The sequence below is a fragment of the Puma concolor genome, chromosome C2, assembly GCF_028749965.1.
Source record: "Puma concolor isolate L17-30 chromosome C2, mPumCon1.1.hap2, whole genome shotgun sequence".
Taxonomy (NCBI): domain Eukaryota; kingdom Metazoa; phylum Chordata; class Mammalia; order Carnivora; family Felidae; genus Puma; species Puma concolor.
In genome coordinates, this window is record NC_141675.1 from 133,605,134 (window position 1) to 133,628,829 (window position 23,696).

Sequence of the window (23,696 nt, forward strand, 5' to 3'; positions counted from 1 at the left end):
CTAATACCATTCATGGCTAATCATGGTCCCAGAAAAAGTATTTTTTTTAACAGAACCAGAAGCTACATCCCTCACACATTTATTTTGATATTTAGAATGAAAAAAAAATTAACGCAAAACATACTGAGTTATTCAACACATAAGACTATATTAATCAGTTTAATACCTACTGTTACTGGCACCGCACACATAACCCCTTTTATTTCTATCTTGTACCTTTCTTGAATGTTGTGGCAGGTTTTGTGTATGTGCATGAACGGCTCAACTAATTTGAGATGAGTAACACTATCATACGTGGTTGGTTTTTTTCCCCCCTAAAAGTCCAGACCAGGGCTGGATACTAATTCTGTTGAGCTGAACTAAAATCAAACTGAGGAGTTTGGGTTTCATTCATAAGCTATGGCCTTTGCCATTTAAATAAGCATTAACAGAAAATATTGATCGCTCGACTTGATACTCCATTTTTAAAAAGAAGAATTATTTTAATGAGATACTGAGCCTGAACCAAAGGAAAACTGCCTATTAATTACCTAGCTATCATTTGTGAGTTAAGGACTTAATATCTTCACCTACCTAAATAGTATTTCTATGTGATTGATAAGCTTTCAGAAAAGGTTCTCCATACTGGGGAGAAAATCCTGGAGAACAACAAAAGAATCTTTCTGGGGGTTAGTTAACAAACAACATAGATTAGGAAAAATGATTAAAGTTGTGAATTCAAATTGTAAAGAATATTTGCACCACTGTATCAATGTTCTTTATGTTTAAGGAGTTAATGAAAGTTAGGATATTTTAGGAGGCAAGGAATCAGATTTTTGAACTTTGGGTTTTCTGCAAATAAACAAACAAATAAATAAATAATAAAAACTGTCCTAATCATGAATGGATTTACTCATCTCGATGTCAGAGTGTGTCAAATCAGTAACATTTCAACCAGGAATACTGAAATTACAAACAGCATCATACAGAATGAGCATTCTGAAGATCTGTTTTATAACCCTGCTCCCATCAACTAACCAGTTGTTCAGTTTGTGGTCTTTAATCTCTGGCCCATAATCTGTTGCTGTTACTGACTTATCTCATCAGTTGATCCATCAGGTCCCTTTTAGCCTTAAAACTCTGATCTTTCAGAAGACCTCAATTCGGCTTGGTAACCAAGGACTCTTTTTAATTATGGTGAGAGGTTATGGTCAGGATGGTGTTTTCCTTTCTTTATGACTATTACATTAGCTCAGATAGCAAAAATGTTTTTCGGAGAATTTTGTCTGAAAGTAGATAACAGAAAAAGAAGATACGAGAAATAGATTTGTTTTGGGGTCACCCATCACCCACACTTATGTACATGAGTATGTGTGTTTTGTGTGTGCATTTCATGTGTTTTTTGTTTGTTTGCTTTGCTTCTTCCCTTTTCTGCTTTTTAGCATTTCTTGCTTTCAGAAACTTTCAAGTGCCAAAAGAACCACATTTATATAAAAAGATTTTTTTGGAGCATTATTGCCAACCTTGATTTGAAGCTGGAGTTTACAAAATCTTCACAGAGCCTATTTTAATGAGGTTTCCAGCTTTAATAAAAAGAGTGTGGTTGCTTAACTGAAATGACCTGCCAAAACTTTCTTAGGTTCATCCATGGCTACACTGAATATTAAAAATATTCAATAATAGATTGAAGCAAGAGCATAAGCTTTCATCTAAAAGGCAGAGTGGCTGCTCCAATCCTTTATATTAAGAACAAATCGTCTCAGGGCATATGTAGAAACAACCAATAATTCTTAATAAGTAACATTATTTACTACAGGTATAATTTGTGGTGGTTAGCGTTTTGCAAAATTGAACTTGCTTCAGTTTTGATTAAAAGTATTTATTCGGGCTCTGTGAATAAAAGAGCTCCAGTAAAAATGAGGAAGATTTTGTAAGTTGCTAAAACAAACTAGCTTTTGTTCTTGATTCTTAAAAAATATGAAAGCATATTTGTTTCCAGATGGAAGATAATTAACACAAAAAAATGCTTTATCCATAAATATGGTTGCTTCTTAGGTTTCAGCAAGTTCACCAAAATATATAAATTCCCTTGAAGCAAATTAAAGTAAAACTCGTCTTGGAGAAAAAGTAAATAAGTAAGAACTGGTTATTTCCCTTCTTTTTTATTCAAATCGTGGGAAAGATGGGCATTGTAAGTTGAGAAATTGTATCTTTGTGATTCTCATTATTTCCTTGTGCAAGATATTTGTTAGGATGAGGATCAGGCTGTCTATTGATAAAATTATGTGACAATCTGCATAATTATGTTGCATATATGTGAGACTAGTTATGAATGATTAGATTGTTGTTCAAAGTTAGAACGTCTTTATTTTAGAAAAGCCAACGACTACAGAATGAATGGGATTGTCTGTGGCGGCAAAAATATGTCCAAATTGCAGAATCAGACCGCCTGTTTAGAAAGGACGTAGGCCGAGAAGCGTTATTTACCTCTGTCCATTAATGACAGGAGCTAAATAAAAGAATCTGCATAAACACAACAGTATAAGTCACCGCTAAGTATGGTGTAACTTAAATTATTTCTGTTCCAGTGCATTTAAAGTGTCAATTAATTGCCTCCATTTCAAATGCACACCTTTTCCCCAATTATCAAATTAAAATTTGAGCTGAATCAATGAGCACAATGATAGTTTAATTATATTAAACCACATGAAATAAACAGTGAGGAAGTGTTTGTGCAGATGGGCACCTGAGTCTGTCACCTCCAGGCAGAGCCAATGACAAGTGTCATTCTCTTGGTAAATAAAATCGCTTTATTTTCCTGTCACTGTAGCATCCCTACTTATAAAGACAGGAGAATGGGTTGAGATAGAGAGATTTGAGGGAATTACAGAAGGAGAAATTGCAGACGCAGATGTATTTTTTTTTCTAAGGGCACCAGGTGTTTTAAATGCCACCAGAAGGGTGCTCCAGGCAATTCCGTGCTGTCCAAGATAGCTTGGCATAGATTATCTGAAAGCTTTTGTGTCTTTTCAGCTTTTGATTAAAGGCCAGTGTCAGGACTCCTCTGGGCTTTTGCTTGGTACAGTAAAGCCGAGGGATTTTTTTTAAGCTGCTGCCAAAAAGATGCCAGTTAGGATAATTACATTTCAATTTAAATTGGTAATTTTCTGAAAATTTAAACCAGAATATGTGTCACCCAAATCTCCTCACTTTCATTCCTCCCAAACATGCATACACACACCCCTCTTGTTTTGGGGGAGACAATGACAGCAGCCCACCAGAACCTTCCCATGACCCAGAGATATGTGCCAGGAATTAAGCAGATGAGAGAAAATTGAACAGAGCCTGTTTTCTCTGTCCAAATTTATTTTCGAGCTTGGATTTATCACTAGTCTACGCTGGAACCATCCCAGGGCACCCCAGCTTCCAGTATCTTTGTCCTGTGGACCCCGGCAAAAGAAGCTTAGGACCATAACTGTAGTATTTAAGACATTGTCTTCCCTTCACAGTCGAGCTTTGTATTTGTTAACAGGATGCAGAAAAGGAATCCAACTACTTAGAGTCTCTCACCCTCTTGGTGAAAGGAGTGGGGACCCAAGTGGCTAGATGAACCCTGAATTTTCTGTCTGCCACTTTCTTTTTCCAGGACACATACGCAAGCTTGGCAGCACCAACAAAGTGGAAGTAATGTTCCTTTGTTTAGAATGCAGTGTGTACGAACATTTACATAATAAAATACACACACAAATAACAGATGGTGAAGAGCCACTCATTTCACCACATGTTGTAAGCACGATACCGTTCCTTGATGATCTCATTTCTCTTACTTCTGCCTACAGATGTCTACCAGCGATTTAACCTCAGGGGTTATTCAGATGGTTGAAAGGTTTGAAGACAGGCACAGATCTGTCTACAGAATTCTCCTCTTCCATCAGGTGTAAATGCCCTTTCTGGGTAGCGTTATCAATCCACAAAAATGCTTTCCTCTTGTCTAAAGGACTGAATAACAAACCCCTTTCTCATGACATTTGTTGGGCAGATATTGTCTACAAAAGAGAACAATAAATACTGTTGATACGCTGACTCTGAAAGAGGTCTTTTCCCTCTAACCTTTTGTTCCGAACAGAAAGTGGCTTATTAATAATCTTGGCTATTAAATGAATAGCCTTCTTTTATAGAGGTGAAGAAGGACCTTCTGAAATGAGTGGAAGTCTCCCAGATGCTGTTTGCTCACATGTCCTATCTGTAATTAGAGTTAAGCCTCAAATGTGTGGTAATAGACATGTTGTATAGATTTAACTGCCACTTCCCTCCCTAATTTACACTTCGATAACACTTTTCTTCCCAAAAGCACAAATTACATTCCTTTTAATTAGTTCCCAATGTCCTTTATTAAAGTACATTGAGAATGCACATTATTAACCTAATAATATATGAATGCACATTATGCAAAAGCGCATAATCATTAATTAAAAATTGTAACATGTAAGGAAACAGCATTAGCATACCCATTTTACAGAAATGAAGGCATGTTAAATTACTTGGACAATGACTGACCTAGAATAAGAATCTGTGTTGATCCATCTAGAATTCATTACTTCCAAGAGAACATGTCTTTGACTACATTCTCTTATTACTTCTTACACAAAGTGAATTGTAATTTTTAAGCAACAGTTGTTTTAAAAAAAAAAACAGGTGATGGCTTTCAATTAACAGTTTAATTTAAAGAAGTCTCATGTTTTGACAAATATATATATATATACATATATATATATCTCACTTTTTACACCAATCTAAGCCAACAAATATGGATATTAAAAGTAGTCTGATATCTTAAGGAAAGAACAATGAACTTTATTCAAAATGGCTGAAAACAAACACTCTTATCCCTCAGAGAATTTTAGAAAATAACATTTGGAAATTGGCTCAGGGACTGGCTGGAATGTGAATGAAAACAATTAAAAAGATGAGAATAATTTTTGGAAAGGGAAAACAAATAAAAAAGAATTCATTTAGACATATTCCTGAGCACCAGCTAAAGGATACTTGATGACTGATTAAACACAAGCATATTCCAGAATTAGCAAATGATCCATTACCAACTGGAAGAAAAAAGAGTGGTTACAGAATAAGAAAATACAGGACAGTAGAGGATAGCAGGAAAGAACAGACTGTAAGACGGTTGGACAAGGTTATAAAAGGGCTTTCTACCTGACAAGAAACTTTAAGCAAGGGAAAGAAAATGAAAGAGCAACAAAGCACCTGTCAAAGAAGAAAAGGAAAAACAAAAATTGATAATTTGACAGAATTTATTAGTAAGCACTAGATCTGAGAAGCATTATAATTCCCAAGAATAAACTGTGCCCCATATACAGTTGCAGCCCTTACAGGAAAAACAAAACAATAACAAAAACAAAAACATGATTATATTTCTGAGGATGGGTACTCCAGTTAAATGACTTCACTTGCTTATTTTATGCTCTATATTGGTGGCCCTCTTTTCTTATACTGTAATTAGCAGAAGACCCTCACACCTTAATCTGGGTCTTTTCCCATCTTCTTCATTTCCCTTGTTGTGTACAGTTCCACATGCTTCTGTCACCAGTTACCCTGTGTCCCATCCTTCTCTCTTTTAGCTGGTGTAGCCAACAATTGAGATAAAACAGTCATGGTGGACTGTTCCTTTTAGTTTACACCTAAGTCAAACCATCATAAGCCACTGACACAAGAGAGGAAAGAAATTCTGGGCTGTGACAGAGATGTGCCAAATGCTAGATAAAGTTTCAGTTCTCAGTTTCTGGATTCTCCTATGGCACCTTCCTAGAAAACAAGCAAGGAAAAGTAGACTGCTAAGGGATGGATATAAAATGCAGCAGGGATTAAGCAAATTCCAAATCACAGATTAGGTTCCTCCATTAAATTTGGAGCCTTTCCAAATTAAAAATGAAGCCAATTATCTTCTTCCTTTCTGTGGGGTTTACAGAGATTCCTAGCAGGAGCAGCAATTTGTCCATTAGTATCTTCACAAAAATTTTACTGCCAGTATCCGTTGTCCAAGTCTGGAACTTCTCTTTTGCTGCCTTCCTTTGTCATTGTCTGCTCTATCTTCCTGATCTCAGTCTCAAAGAAAAGAAGTTCCATAACTAATGTTTGCTGGTTGAGATCCAAGCATTATGCTAATTGCTTGCATGTGTGTTAATTTATTTACTCTTTTCAACAATGTCCTAGAACAGGCCTTCTTATTTCCAATTAGGAGGGAATGGTAATAATATGTAAAAGTCTGAGTTCAAGGAAAAGCCTAGGAACAATCCTATAACCCTTCACCTTCCTTCTGCTGACCACCCTTTCTACACAAGCACTTTTAGCATAGACATCCCCCATGGAAAATCCTCAGTAACTCATCGGTTTCCTGGAAATTGCTATATTGAGAGCATTCTTCCTGGAATGCCTTAAAATTCTAGATAGCCACACTCATCACACTCCAAACCTTCACACAACTTGACATCTGGGGCATGATATGCTGCCCTTCTAACTCCTTCCCCAGGCTCTTCTGTTCACTCTAATCTTCCCTGCTTCTTCTGAATTCCAAAAGCTTTTATTATATTTTCTGTACCATTTACTTTGGCTCTTTATTCATAATAAAGAACTTCAAGCTCTATTTGTAGCTTCAAGATAGACTCCTTTATTTTTTTTTTCTTAGAGATTCCCAAAACCTAAACCTGAATTTTTTTTTTTTTTTTTTTTTTTTTTGGTTTATCATAGTTGTTATTTCTTGCCAGTAAGGTACAGTGTTTGGATTATAAAACAAAGGTGTGAAGTTTTCACAGGTGCTTGACTGAATTTGATATTTTCATATTGCATTGGTCTGTATGAAGGTAAAAAGTTTTACTTAAATGACACAAACCAATGGCTAGTTATTGCTTGATGAAAGGAACTATTCTGTGTTCTAGATATAGTTACACACATGAATGTGTGTGCGTGCACACACGAACACAAAAATACACAACTCAAAATGTCAGGGATTCCTTGAACAGAAATGAAAATAATAGCAACAGAAATGGGTTGATTCTTTATATTGACATTTTATTTGAAATTGATTTGAATCAAAGATTGCTTTATTTTCAGACTCTTTCTCCTTGAAATATTTACCTCGTAAAATATTTTCCTAATTTCTTTCCTTGACTTCTTTTCTTGATGGTATTCCTTGTCCATCAACTTTTTTCTAATGAAGCTAATCTCCAGATACTACTTGTTCTAAATTTCTGAAGCCCTGTCGGCAATTACACTAAAAAAGTAACGTTTGATATTGACTTATGGCTCTGCTGCCCATTTGTTTCTTAACAGAGCATTAACCCATGGTGACCACTCCTCTTTATTTCCATTTTTTATGAAGTAATAATTATCTATGGGAAACTGTACCTCTCTTCAATGTAGAGCCAAAGATAACACTTTGAAACTCTGGCTCAATTTAAAAACGTATTCATTCCTTACTGCTTGCCTTACTACAAATACTGGTGGTCATCTCCATTCTGAGACATATCCTCATGCAAAGACTTTAACTCTAGCAGATGTTATCAGAACCATAGAGTCCCTTTTCTTCTAAGCAGGCATCTTGTGCTGTACAATTTGATCTATCCCCTCTAGTTCAATTTTCTATAGTTTTCCAGCTTTTGTTTTTACCTTATTCTATGCCCAGATGATCTCTATAGATTACGTCATTCTGGTTCCTTTACTTTGCACTTCCAGTTGGTTCAGCTATGGGAGACAAAGGAAGTGAGAGGAGAGAAAAGTAGGAGTATTTATTCTCCTAGCTCCCTCCATGCATGGCTGAGAGTTATCAGAGGCTGTGTTCCTCCAATTAAAAGACATTTCTTGGCAGATGTACCTTGCCTAGAATTATCACTCTCATAGGCTTTTAATAACTGCTCCCTCTTCTTCCCGTTAGTCTCAGAAGTGGTGATAAAGCGTTCCCAATATTGCCTCATTTATATTATCCCATTTTTAGCATGTGATCTGCTTCCTTCTGGAACACTGATACTGACTTTTCCTTAATACTCAACTTTATGTCTCACAGCTCTGACTCAATAATTGAACATTTATGGAGCTAATTAGTACTCAAAAAATTAAAAATAGGAAGAACTATAATTAAAAAAACACTCAACCTAGCCACAAGATCTATAACTATTATTCCCTCATTTCATCCTTCTGAGACTCTACTAAGAATCTTTCAATATGGTGTTCTCTTATTTCACACAAATAAATTGAGTTGTGCTTAATCAAAAAAAAGTAAGAACCATCTTTAAAGTTGGGGTTCCTGGGTGGCTCAGTTGGTTAAGTGTCTGACTCTTGATTTCAGCTCAGGTCATGATCTCACAGTTCTTAAGATTGAGCCCCATGTTGGGCTCTGTGCTGCCAGTATAGAGCCTGCTTGGGATTCTCTCTCTCCCTCTCTCTCTGATCTTCCCCCACTAGCAACTCTCTCTCTCAATATAAATAAACTTAAAAAAAAGAACAATCTTTAATGCTTGAAAATGTAAGCTGAAATTTTAAGCTATATTTTATATTCAGTTAAATAATCAAGTATTATGCTTTTTTCCATAAACTTCTATTAAAAATGGTCCCCCCCACACATAGCTAAAAGTATGTGAAAGCAACAAAGAATTTCATAATTGCTATGAAGTTATCTTCAGCATTTCTTATACTAATATCTTTAAAACTAAGTACATTTTTTAAGATTTGATACCTGAAATTTAGCTTTCTCAAAAATACCTCATCTACATTCCCACCTTTTTGTTCAAAACAATCAAACACAAAATATTCCTCCTCTAGAGAGAAGAGTGACCCGCTCCCTTCATCATATGAACGACTTTATACAACTACTCTTAAACTTTGAAGGGAGAATGCCTAAACCAAATGCTTTGGTTTCCAAGCAAATCTCTGCATGCTTCAGTGGTAAACCAAGTACAACTATGGTGCCTTATGGTAGGGGTGGAGAGGACATCAGCAGAGAGTCCCCCAGGGCATTTCTCTCCCCATTCCCTTCATGCTTCACTCCCATGGTTTAGCCATAGTCCCTCTTATGACTGCAATCTGGTTAGGCCGTGCTTCTCCCTCTCTTCACCTTCAACCACTTCAGTAACAGTTTCCTCTGTTTGCTTTTTCAGGCCTAGGCAGTAATGACCTCCCACTGTGTTAGTCCCTGAGTACCTGAATATCTCTTGCTGTCTCTTTTAACCCTGCTCTGTAAATAGCTTCCAGAATTTTACCAGAGTGAGCCTCATTTCAATTCAGAATGCTGACTTTAACTTTGAATTCAGAATGCTGATACATCACCTTTCTTTTAAATTGGTAACAGGGGTGTCTGGGTGGCTCAGTCAGTTAAGCGTCTGACTTTGGCTTAGGTCATGATCTCGGAGTTTGTGGGTTCCAGCACCAAGTTGGGCTCTGTGCTGAAAGCTCAAAGCCAGGAGCCTGTTTCAGATTCTGTCTCATTCTTTCTCTGCACTCTGTCTCTCTTTCTCTCAAAAATGAATAAATGTTAATAAAATTTAATTGTGGTAATAACATCACATGAGAGTTTCCTCTTGACAAAATTTTAAGTGCACATTACAGTGTCGTTAACTGTAAGTACAGTGTTGTATAGTGATCTCTAGAATTTATTCATTCTGCACAACTAAAACTTTTTATATCCATTGAACAGCAATTTCCCCATTTCCCCCTACCTCTAACCCCTGGCAAACACCTTTCCACTCTGTCTCTAGGAGTTTGGCTATTTTAGATACTTCACATAATTGGAATCATACAGTATTTATCCTTCTATATCTGACTTATTCCAGTTAGCATAACACCCTCTAGGTTCATCCATGTTGTCAATTATGGCAGGATTTCCTTTTTTAAAGCTAAGTAATATTCCATTGTACGTGCATACCACATTTGCTTTATCCATTCATTTGGTGCTGGGTATTTAGCTTGTTTCTATCTCTTGGCTATTGCACATAATGCTGTAATGAACAATGGATTTCAGATATCTCTTCAATATCCTGTTTTCAATTATTTTGACTATATACCCAGAAATGGGATTGTTTGATTATATACAGCAGTTCTAGTTTTTTATTTTTTTGAAGATTTTCCATACCATTTTCTAGAGTGGCTATAATATTTTACATTCCTACCAACAGAGTACAAGAGCTCCAATTTCTCCACATCTTCACTAATATTTATTATCTTTTGTTTTTTAATAATAGCCATCCTAACAGGTGTGAAGCGATGTTTCACTGAAGTTTTGATTTGCATTTCCATGATGATTAATTTTAAAATCAAGTTATTTTTCTTATTATTGAGTTGTAGGAGTTCCCTATATATTTTGAATATTAACCCCTTATCAGACATATGGTTTTCAAATACTTTCTCACATTCCACAAATTGCCTTTTCATTTTTTTGATTATTTATTTTTGCTGTGCAGAAGCTTTTTGGTTTGATGTAGTCCCCCTTGACTATTTTGCTTTTGTTGCTTGTGCTTTTGGTATAATATCCAAGAAACAAACCATTTACTGCCAAGACCAGTGTCATGAGTCTTTTCCCCCATGATTTCTTATAGGAGTTTTACAGTTTCAATGATATATCTTCTTTCAACCACTTTGCCTTACCTGTTCCAGATACTACTAAGTCCATAGTCCCTGCCACTGTTCACGGTATGCTTTAAGAGACCTAATGTGGAAATGTGGTGGGTGATCAACTACTTGGTAGCTGCACGAAGTAGATTACTTTCAGGCAAAATGGATCTCCTGATGTTCTTAAATTTCCCCTCTATGTTACCACCAATGCACTTGTCCATCAGGTTCCCTTGCTCTTATTGCCTTGATTTATTGCTGTGCTTAAGGATTTACAAGGATGAATTGCTTTATACAGCCAGCACAATATCTAATAGCTGCCAAAATGAATTGGGCAGCACTACAATAAAACCATAATGGTTTATGAGTAGAGCAGAATTTCAGCATAGAACTTCAAAGTATATGGAGTTTGTCTTCTGCCTCCTTTTCTGTTCCTTTCTCATCGCCCTCACCTCTATTTCTAAGGAGTCTGTATGTGAGATGTAAGAAGGTAAACAATCTGCATTTAGAAAGAAAATATATTGATGAGAAAATATGGCAAAGTCATGTTTTGGGAGGAGGAAGAATGGAACAACAGGGGGGCGCCTGGGTGGCTCAGTCGGTTAAACGTCCAACTTTGGCTCAGGTCATGACCTCACGGTTTGTGGGTTTGAACCCCGCCTCGGGCTCTGTGCTGACAGCTCAGAGCCTAGGGCCTGCTTTGGATTCTGTGTCTCCCTTTCTCTCTGCCCTTCCCCTACTCATGCTCTGTCTCTCTCTCTCTCTCAAAACTAAATAAACATTAAAAAAAATTTTTTTTTAAAGAATAGAACAACATGGAGACAGTGATTACATCCTAAGTTAGTCTGTATTAGCTATTTTCAATCACACCTTCTCCTTTTAAAAGAAATGTGTCTGACAGAAAAATGAAAGACTAGAGTCATACAAATCTTTCTGGTCTCCTTTTTATCTCTAAGTGCAATGAGGTCAAGGGAGCCCACATGGCTTCATATTATAGTTAATAGTCCACTGTAGACTTGCCATATACCCGATTAGACCTTTGCTAGTGAGCAAGCTCCCTTCCTCTGCAGCTGGGCTCAGAGCTCCTAGACAGACAGCAAAGACAAGACCCAAACTGAGGACACCTGGAACCAGCAGATTAGTGAATCAAGATACTGCTCAGTCCATTGGATACTGCAAGAAAAAGTGTAAAGGCAGATCCTTAATATTAATTTTCTAGAAAATAAAATTACTCTCCATATTATCAACCTGCAATACCCTCTTTCTTGTTCATATCCTGTACAATGTACCAGAAGCCCCTAAGCTCTTTTCTTTAATACTTCCCCACACACCGATGCTTGCATTATCAATTACAGTTTGTTCTATTTTCTATAGAGCATCTACAACACTACTGACCTGTTAATTTTGGAAACACAATAGTACAATTTTCATTTCACGGATTCACATTAACACTAACTATGTCATCCAAAGTACAAGAAGACCATACACTGAAAATATGGTATGTCAGTATCCAATATTAGAGGAGGTAACATGTGAGGTTTAAAAGCCCAGGTTCTGGTATCTTGTTGCCTTTGTTTAAATCCTGGCTCAACCACATATTAGGTTTATGACCTTGAACAAATTACTTAACTTTCCTGAGCATCAGTTTCAACATGTATAAAATTAAGATAATGGTAATACCTGCTTTGGTATGTTATTTTAAGTATTAAATTGGTTAGAACAGCTCCTGATAATACTAAGACAGAGGAAAAAATGCTACTGAAAGCTTTGGACCAATTCTCAAAGGACCAACCCATTTTGATAGGCTCTCTCACAATAGAGACTGCAGCTTTAGCCTGATTTTGTCTGATGGCACCCCACCTCCACCTTTACGGAAAACGTTAGGATAAAATTTTGAATGTGTTTGTTCTACCTGCATATACCTGCCAGTGCAACCCTAGATTAAGGAAGCATAAAAAGAATAAAGCTGGAGAGCTCATGGTCATGAAGTATCTTTCCTGATTTCCTGTACCCATCTTCAAGGCCCTTATAAAAATATTTACAAGTATTCATAAATATCTATAAAATATATTGTATATTTATATACTATATATATTTACAAATATACTTAAATATTTATAAAATATTTATGCTCTACAGGGACTTGTCCACTGAACAATTAAGGTTGGTATTTCCCAGTGTGGCATGCTTACTCCCAAGAGAATCAAGAAACAGCAGGCCCAAGGTAAGGACACATTATGCAAGTTGAGGTGGTGCTTCTCACTTTCCTCCCTTTTTCCTCTAGGCCCACAAAGTTAGAAAAGGAAGAATTGAGGCCATTGTGAACTATTCATATTCAAACACTGCCTGATCTTAAGAAGGGATCAATTGCAAAGGATTGTATGAATTGAACTTGGAATAGTGAGGTGAGATGGGAGAATCTGTCTTGGGAAGGATTCAATTTCATAGGTCCTGTTGATTTGCTTAGGAGATATAAAACATGGTGAACCTACAAATGGCTAGAAAATACATAGGAGCAGATCCAAAATGGGAGAAATAGTTTTTCCTAAGGGAAAATGTCTTAAAAATTGAGAAGCTGGAGATCATAAAGATTGAAAGTGAGTTCCATAGCCTTAACAAGGACATTTAAAGAGCAATACAGAGATTACTCTGTGTATATCAGCTCAGAGTGTAGTTTAGTTTCATTGTGTTTTTCTGGAAGAATTTACACAAAAGGTTTAATATTATTAGATTTGCAGACTAGCCTGCATCACAGAAAACTAGGTAAATGAGAGAGATAAGATCCATATTGGATGGAATTAAAATGCATGAGATGATACCCAACTTTAAATTGAGATATAAACTGGAGGCTTCACATCCATGTGAGTGTGTGTGTGTGTGTGTGTGTGTGTGTGTGTGGTGATTTACTTTGCATTGAGTATATAATGCCTTTACAATAATAACTTTAAAAATATCTAATAAAACATAAGATCATTTTCCAAACCAAGTGGGAATAACTGCAGAAGTAAAGTATAAAGTAAATATATGAATCTTGGAGTTGACTAAATTTCGCTGGGTTCGTAGTAAACACTAAAATCCCTACAATAATGACCAACTGAATATAATTTGGACTCATTTACACTTGGATTTAATGTCAAACTAAGATAGCGTATGAGCAAAATGCAACCATTTTTCTAAAATATGAGTAAGTATATTGAACCTTGAAAGTTGTGAAAGATGCTTTGTGGAGATATGGCTACATATCCTTCCAACCCATATAAAATAGCAAACCAAATGTCTGATCAAAATATAGGACTTTTGAAGTTTCATCATGCAAAGAAAGAGCCTCTAATCCTTTGGTCTACATATTTCCTTTCTCTTTGTACATAGCTACATAAATTGCTAGTGTGACCCTGACATCACTTCTCAAACTCCTATTGCAAGTCTGAATTCCCCTGTTGTGCCCTTTGTGTTATACTACTAATAGGCCTAACTACAAGAATGAAAGTGGGTTAGGTTTCTTTACAATTGGTACTCATCTACAGATTCCATCATTGTCCCAGCTGTAGAGCCAAGTGAAGGACTAGGCCAACCCTATCTAAAGGCATAGAAATTTTATCAAAAGTAGCATGGCAGCTGAGGTCAGTGAAGAATAAAGTTGTAGTGGAAACTGTGTGGGCTTTGAAGTACAACTGCAAATTAGGCAATGAAAAATGTTTTGTTGATTCCTTAGAAGGCAAAAGAAGGAGAAAAGAAGGAAAAGGAAGGGGAAGGGGAAGGGGAAAGGGAGGGGAGGGGAGGGAGGGGAGGGGAGGGGAGGGGAGGGGAGGGGAGGGGAAGGGAAGGGAAGGGAAGGGAAGGGAAGGGAAGGGAAGGGAAGGGAAGGGAAGGGAAGACACTTCAGCTGTTATCATTGAGATATAAAAATTCTACACTAGGATTTCTACATAAGATAATGATTTGCTTGGAATTCAAAAACAGTCAGAAAAACCTAGACTCTATGTTACATTTGGCCACATTAGCTTTGTGACCTCTTTGATTGTTATTTTCATAGGGAAGATGATACACTTTATGGAGATTTTGTGTAACTTAAATAAGTAAAATTTGAATAATGAGTCCTGCTTATAGTAGGCATTCCATGATCACTAGTTCTGTTGCCTGTTATAAAAGACTGGTTGGATGCATTTTATTTATGTCCACTTCTTTAGATCATTGGATAATGAAAGGAAATTTATAATGCTTAGCTGGGAATCCATACAAATTTTAAACAGAAAATGGTAGTGTGATAAAGATCTTACGTTTAAAAATGAATAGAGTACTAAGGCACATATATTAAATTTATGCTATTAAAACCTAAACTTCTCTTTTATTTTCTAACAACAATGTTTGTATCTGACATTATAAAATCTTCATCCTATGTACAAAGAAACGAGGAGTTTTCATTTAAGCACAAGCATTTATTTCCTACGTAAAATAAAGTGAACATTTTACAGGAGAGGAGGAAAAAGGTGTTATTTTTCTAAGGGAAACATGTCAGTCTAAGAAAAAATTATTATCAGGACCATCCTTAGAACATATAAAAGTAAAGAGATTAGTGCTGGCTCCATTCTTCAGCGGTCCTTTGCTAGTGCTAGGCGGTAACTCAGAGGATAAAAGTGGAGAAGGAAAGAGTAGCTTCACCAAATGTGCAAAAAGAATGAAGAAGCTCTCATAGATGTCCGCATAGGCCATAGTCTCCTAGAACAATTTTTAAAAATCTCTCAGAAAAGCACCAATAAGAAACAATTGAAAACTAGCAAGTGACAGTACAGCGGGAAACAAATTAGATAAGAAATTATGTTATTATAATTGAAATTTCTAAATTTTATGGAGAAGAATAAAATAGAGGGAGTCTCCATCCGTGAGTCATATATACTCAGTGAGTCTCTAAGCTACTCTGACATTCCTTCCTCATATGTAGGAGATACAGATATCTATTGTTTTACTAGGTGACAATTCTATGAGTTTCAAAGGAGATAATAGGTGCAAGTACTTGATAAATCATGATATTGTTTGTTTTCACATTGTTTCTGTTTCACATTTCTCACCTCCTCCTCTGTTTTCTGTAAAGTAGAACACTGAAATTCTCTGGTCTTACCTTCTTTTCATATTTGACTTAGAAAAATTTTACATTTATCAAGAAGCCAGGGCTCCCTATTCACTTACTCTGTGCTAAGAATTTTTCTGCTACTTACATGAAGCATTTAGTTTCAGACATTCTAAAGGTCTTCAGGGAGGTCATAGAGCTCAACCTTTCCATGGCTCTAAGTCTGAGACTATTCACAAATGTCAACATCAGTTTGAGGGGCATTTCAGACAGGTCAGCTCTGAGCATAATTTGACATTATTTGGCATTGTGGGATCAATTGCAATTAGATCCTACAAGACTGTAATTCTACCCACTGCTACGTGCTGCCAGTGACAGGCACCAGATATTCATATCAGATAACAAAACCTGGAGTAGCCATAAGGAAAGGAAATGGAATAAAAAGCTCAAAATTCCTGAAAGCGTTCTTTGGAATAGTCTCTAGGAGAAGTCTTTAAGCTAAGTACCTCATCTTATAACCATTGCATGAAGTACACATTCTAATCTCTCCCTATTACTAAAGGTAAAATCACGACTAAAAAAGGTAAAATAATTTGCCCAAAGTTGGCAAAGATAGGGAACAGGAAAGGGAGAATTTGAACCTATGTATAAAGCTGTCTTAATTAAATTTATCTAGATTGAAAAATGTAAATATATATAAAACTGAATTTTATAAATTGCATGATATTTCCCATTAAAAATAGAGATTTAGATATACCTCAACTGAGAAAAGATTTTTTATCATATATTTACACTTAGGAAAAACTGGTAACTTTTAAAATCACGTATGAAAAGGTTCTAATAGCTAATTAGCAATATTTAACTGAATAACATGTTATGAAGAAAATACCTACTATAAATACTAGAAATTATGGTGATTATTTGCAACATTCAGGAAGAAAGAAGACATTAAATCAAGACATTTTACCTGGGTTTCAAAAGCTTTGTCACATGTATAAAAACATTAAAATTTTCTACAAAACTTTGTGTTTACATAACTTTGGTTCTAGAGGAAGAGTTTGTAGCTTTAGTCTTATAATGTCCATTATCCAAGGAGGGGCAATAATTATTTCTACAAAGGCAAAAGATAAAATTGCCTTTTTTAAGTGTTTATTTCTGTTTTGAGACAGAGAGAGAGAGAGAGAGAGTGAAAAGGAGGGGCAGAAAGAGAGGGAAACACAGAATCTGAAGTAGGCTCCAGGCTCTGAGCTGTTAGCACGGAGCCCACACTGGGCTTGAACCCATGACCCATGAGATCATGACCGGAGCTGAAGTTGGACACCCAACTGAATGAGCCACCCAGGTGCCCCCAAAATAAAACTGCTTTAAACAAAACACTCAGCAATCCCTTTTTCCTTTTCTGATTTCCTCCTAAGTAATTTAAGGTAAACAATCATGTCATAGGGACAATATGATTTGTATGCTTTTTAATAAAATAATTAAGTATGTAGGCCACTGAGGATTAGGCCTGATTTTCGCCCATGGGGTGGAAAGCATACTTAACAACAGAATCCAATGGAAACTCATTCAACAATGCAAAAAATGTGTTTTGATGGTTTCAAATATGGGCCTGATACGAAAATTCAGAAACTCATTCAACAATGCAAAAAGTCTGTTTTGGTGGTTTCAAATATGAGCCTGATACGAAAATTCTGACATGATTACATCCAGGGAGTAAAATAAAATCTGGATTTCCTGTCTGACATATAAGGAACTTAGAGGTTGTCATTTCATCTTAATGAAAACTAAAATGCTAAATAAAATAAAAAATGAACAACTCTTCTTAGATCCATCAGAGTGAAGTCACAGGGCTAACTGCTATCCACAAAATTGGATAGACAGGCAGATACAATCACAATTTATCTGAGCAGAAAGCTACCAGCAGAAACATCTATGGGAACCAGAACTAAGGTAGGAAACCTGAACTGCCATAAAATTGCTGGAGGCCCAGTGTATACAAGTCTGAAAGTTAAGAACTCCAGGGGACTCAGTCTTGGGGTGGGGGGGGGGGGTGGAAGGATATCACACTTTTATGAGTTTTACCTCCAGAAGATCTACCAGGTCCTTACAGTGAATATCTGAGAAAATCTCCTCATATTTCAGGCAGGGGAGGGGAAAAGTAATCATTTTAATAAGCCAGAGCATTCTGGTTTTTATAACAAGCCCTATTCTCAGGAGAAACTATTTCACCACAGCCTAACCCACTGGAGTTTTATCAGAGCTTTACCAACCTGGCAGAAGGGAAACATCCAACTCTAGCCCCTTCTAGCCATCCTGTCCCACCAGAGGGGTGGAGGATGGGGAGAAACCAAGAAGCACTTGTGAAGTTCACAGCTCATAAACACATGCTCAGCATATGATTGAGACCTACTCACAGTACAATAGAACACTTCCCCTCCTTCCCCCCCTTACCACCTTACTGAAGGCTTTTTTACCAGAGTTCTTTTTACCAAATATACCATGTCTGGCTTTCAACGAAAAATTGTAAGGCATACTAAAAAGAAAAAAAAAGTTAGAAGAGATTGAGCAAGTATTAGAAACAGACTCAGATATAGATATAACAGAGATGTTGAATTATTGAGCCAGAATTTAAAACAATTATGATTAATATGTTAATGGCGCTAACAGAGAGTAGACAACATGCCAGAACAGATGAGTAATGTAAGAAAAGAGATAAACATTCTAAAACAGAATAAAAAACGGGGTGCCTGGGTGTCTCAGTTGGTTGAACATCCGACTTCAGCTCAGGTCATGATCTCACGGTCCATGAGTTCGAGCCCCATGTCGGGGCTGTGTGCTGACAGCTCAGAGCCTGGAGCCTGCTTTGGATTCTGTGTCTCCTTCTCTCTCTGCACCTCCCCCACTCACACTCTGTCTCTCTGTCTCTCTCAAAAATAAACATTAAAACAAAATTTTAAAACAGAATCAAAAAGAAATGCTATAGATCAAAAACACTGTAACAGAAATGAAGAATCCCTTTGAAAGTGTTCATTAATAGTCTAGGATACAGCTTTGGAAAAAAATCTCTGATCTTGAGAATAGGTCAATAGAGAATTAAAACACAAAACACGAAGAGGAAAAAGACTAAACAAATGGAACAGAATCTAGAACTATGGAACAAGTACAAAAGGTATAACATATGGATAATGGGAATACCAGAAGGAGAAGAGAGAAAGGAAAAGAAAAAATTTTTGAGGCAAAGATTACTGAGAATTTCCCCAAAGTTAATGTCACATACCAAACCACAGATCCAGGAAGCTCAGAGAACACAAAGCAAGAAAAATGCTGAAAAACTCCATGTAGGCATATCATAATCAAATGCCAGAAAATCAAAGGTAAAGAAAAAACCTTGGAAGATACCAGAGGGTGGAAAAAAACCTCACCTACAGAGGAAGAGAGATAAGAATTATATCTCATTTCTCCTCTGAAACCATACAAGCAAGAACAGAGTGAAGTGAAATATTTAAAGTGCTGAGACAAAAATTTCACCAGCCTAGAAAACTGCATCCTATGACATTATCTTTCAGAAATGAAGGAGAAATTAAGACTTTCTTAGACAAACAAAAATTGAGGGAATTTTTTGCCTGTACACCGGCCTTATAAGAACTGTTAAAAAAAAAAAAAAAAGTTCTTTAGAGAGAAGGAAAATGATACAAGTTGCAAACACAGATCTACATAAAGAAAGGAGGAGCATTAGAGCAGGAATTGATGGAAGTAAATAAAAACTTTTATTTTTCTTATTCTTAATTGACCTAACAGATAACAGTTTGTTCAAAATAATAACGGTAATAATAGTAACAACGCATTTGCTGACTATAAATTATGTATAAGTGACATGAATAACCACAATAACATAAGCAGGGAGACTTTAGAAATATTTTGTTATTCTAAGGCACATGCCCTACCCAGTAAGTGGCATGGTTTATTTACAAGTAGACTTGGAATAGTTGTGTTTATTATAAACTCTAGGGCAATTACTAAAAAATTAAAAAAAAATTGTTGTGCTAAGAAAGGGGAAAGAATAAAATTAAATAATCAATTAAAATCACAAAAGGAAGAAAATAGAAATAAAAAACAAGGCAAATGAATTGATCCAACTATATCTTTAATCACTTTAAATGTCAATGATCTAGATGTACAAATTAGAAGGCAGAGATTATCAGGCTGAATCAAAAATCAGCCGCAACTATGTTATCTACAGACCCACTTAAAATATAAAGACACATAGATTAAAAGTAAAGAGATGGAGAAAGAAATACTATGAATAACTCTGTGCACACAAATTTGATAACCTACATGAAATGGACCAATTTCTTGAAAAACACAATCTGTCAAAACTCACACAAAAAGAAATAGATAATTTGAATAGGAATATATCTATTAAAGAAATTGAACCAATAATTAACAACCTTACCAAACAAAAAGCATCAGGCCCAGATAAGTGATTCTGAGTTTTGTGAATTCTACCAAACATCTAAGGAAGAAATTACATCAATTCCCTACAATCTCTTCCGGAAGATAGAAGCAGAGAAAACACTCCTGGGCCACCTGAGTGGCTCAATAGGTTAAGCGCCGATTTTGGCTCAGGTTGTGATCTCAGTTCATGAGTTCAAGCCCCACGTCAGGCTCTGGGCTGACAGCTCAGCGCCTGGAGCCTGCTTCCGATCCTGTGTCTCCTCTCTTTGCCCCCTCCCAACTCATGCTCTGTCTCTCTAAAAAATAAAAAAAATAAACATTAAAAACAAAATTCTCCCTAACTCATTCTATGAAGCCAGCACTACCTTAATACTAAAACTGATAAAAATTACAAGAAAAGAAAACTAAAAAAAAGAAAAAAAAAGGAAAACTATTGATCAATACCTGTCATAAACATAAATGCAAAAATTCTCAACAAAATATTAACAAATCAAAACCAAAAAATGTATAAAAAGAATTACATACTATGACTAAGCAGTATTTATCCCGGGAATTCAAGGCTGGTTCAACATGTGAAAATCAGTTAATGTCATCCATCACAGCAAGAGACTAAAGGGGAAAAATCATATATCCTCAAAAGATACACAAAAAGCATTTAACAAAATTCAACACTTCTTCCGGATAAAAATCTTCAGCAAACTAGGAATTTAAGGAAATATTCTTAACTTGACAAGGAACATGTTTAAAAAATTCACAGCTCACATTCTACTTATTGGTGAGAAACTAGAAGCTTTCCTGCTAAGGTTAGAAACAAGGCAAGGATATCCCATTTCACTACTTCTTTTCAACATTATACTGGAAGTCCTAGTTCATGAAATAGGACAAGAAAAGAAAATAAAAGGTATACAGATTTGAAAGGAAGAAATAAAATTGTCTTTGTTTGCAAATGACATAATTGCAAAGGTAGAAAAAAAAATCAGACAAATCAAAACAAAAAACTCCTGAAACTAATAAGGAATTAGAGCAAAGTTGCAGGATATAAGGTTGATATACAGGTCAACCACTTTCCTATATACCAGCAATGAAAAGGCTAAATTTGCAATACCACTTGCATTAATACTGCCAAAAATGGAATACTTAGGTACAAATCTAACAAACTATATACAAGATTCACATGAAGAAAACGAAAAAACTCTGATAAAAGAAATTAAAGAACTAAATAAATGGAGGGATATTCCATAGTCATGGAGAAAAAGACTCAATATTGCCAAATGTCAGTTCTTCCCAACTTGATCTTTAGATTCAACAAAATCCCAACCAAAATCTCAGCAAGTTATTTTGTGGATATTGAGAAACTGATTATAAAATTTGTAAGATGAGGCACCTGGGTCAGTCAGTCCATTAAGCATCTGACTTCGGCTCAGATTATGATCTCACAGTTTGTGAGTTGGAGCCCCTGCTGACAGCATAGAGCCCACTTCAGATCCTGTCTCTCTATCTCTCTACCCCTTCCCCTCCCTCTCTCTCAAAAATAAACATTTTCATAAACAAATAAATGATAAAATTTGTAAGGAGAGTCAAAAGACCCAGAATAGTCAGTGCAATACTACAGAAGAACAAAGTTGGAAAATAGACACTATCTGACTTCAGAACTTACTATTAAGCTATAGTAATCAACACAGTATGGTATTGGTGAAAGAAAAGAGATATAGATCAATAGAAGAGAACAAAAATTCACACAAACATGGAAAACTAATCTTTGATAATAAATAATATAGTAGAGCAAAGATGGTCTTTCCCACAAATGGGGTTTGAACAACTAGACATACACATGCAAAAAAAAAAAAAACAAAAAAAAAATCCAGATACAGACGTTGCAACCTTCACAAAAATTAGCTCAAAATGGATCACAGACCCCAATATAAAATGCAAAACTGTAAAACTCCTGGAAGATAACCTAAGAGAAAATCTAGATGATCTTGGGTTTTGTGATGACTCTTTAGATACAACACCAAAGGCACAATTCATGAAGGAGATCATTGATAAGCTGCATTGTATTAAAATCAAAAATTTCTTCCCGCAAAATACACTTTCATGAGAATTAGAAGTCAAACCACAGTCTAGGAGAAAATATTTGCAAATATTTTCAAATATCTGATAAAGGACTGTTCTTTTTTTTTTTTTAATTTTTTTTTTCAACGTTTTTATTTATTTTTGGGACAGAGAGAGACACAGCATGAACGGGGGAGGGGCAGAGAGAGAGGGAGACACAGAATCGGAAACAGGCTCCAGGCTCTGAGCCATCAGCCCAGAGCCTGACGCGGGGCTCGAACTCACAGACCGCAAGATCGTGACCTGGCTGAAGTCGGACGCCCAACTGACTGCGCCACCCAGGCGCCCCAGGACTGTTCTTAAAATACACAAAGCACATGGGGCACCGGGGTGGCTCAGTCAGTTAAGCGTCTGACTTTGGCTTAGGTCATGATCTCACAATTCGTGAGTTTGAGCCCTACATCAGGCTCTGTGTGGACAACTCAGAGCATGGAGCCTGCTTCAGATTCTGTGTCTCCGTCTCGCTCTCAGCCTCTCCCCCACTCATGCTCTGCCTCTCTCTCTCTCTCTCCCAAAAATAAAAAAAAAAAAAATTATAAAAGTTTAAAAATAAATAAATAAATAAAATATCAAAGAACTATACACAACAAAAAGAAAATGAGCAACCTGATTAAAAGATGAGGAAAAGACTTCAACAGAGACCTCATTATAGAATACAGATGACACATAAGCATATGAAAAAATGTTCAACATCGTATTTCATTAGGAATTGCAATTAAACTAACAATGATATGCCACTACACCTCTATTAGAATGGCAAAAATCCAGAACACTGACAACACCAAATGTCCCTGAATATCTAAATGGATAAATAATAAACTGTGTAATTCCAGACATGCGGTGCTAAAAAGAAATGAGCTAACATATTGATCCATGAAAAGACAGGAAAGAACCTTAAACACATATTACATATTAAGTGAAACAAGCGGTCTAAAAGGCTATGTACTGTATGATTCAAACTATATGATATTCCAAAAAAGGCAAAGCTATGGAGACGGTAAAAGATAAGTAGTTACCAGGGTTAAGTGGGGAGGGAGAAATAAATAGAGCACAGAAAAAATTTAGGGCAGTGAAACTATTCTATATGATACTGTAATGATGCATCTTTAATCATTTGTCAAAACCCATAGAATCTACAAACACCATGAGTAAACCCTAATGTAAACTATGGACTTTGGGTGACAGTAATGTGTCATTGTAGGTTAATTGATTGTCACAAACCAACCATTCTGTGAAAGGTGTAGGTAGTGGTGGAGGTGATGCAGGTTTGGGGGCAGTATGTATATGGTAATTCTCTGTACCTTTCAGTCTTGTAGTAAATCCAAAACTGTTCTAAAAAATAAAGTCTAGGGGCGTCTGGGTGACTCAGTTAAGTGTCCGAATTCGTTCAGATCATGAGCTCACAGTTCAAGAGCTCAAGTCCTGCATCAGGCTCTGTGCTGACAGCTCAGAACCTGGAGCCTGCTTCAGGTTC

The 23,696-nt window shown here is 36.2% G+C and overlaps 1 long non-coding RNA gene and 1 pseudogene across 1 annotated transcript in view; both read right to left on the reverse strand.

Moving 5' to 3' along the window:
- LOC112849805 (nuclear ubiquitous casein and cyclin-dependent kinase substrate 1 pseudogene) overlaps window positions 1-6,072 on the reverse strand; it is a 40,849-nt pseudogene extending 34,777 nt beyond the window's left edge.
- Window positions 1-23,696, reverse strand: part of LOC147577545 (uncharacterized) — a 523,754-nt gene that overhangs the window by 131,498 nt on the left and 368,560 nt on the right. The gene's annotated exons all lie outside the window — the stretch shown is intronic.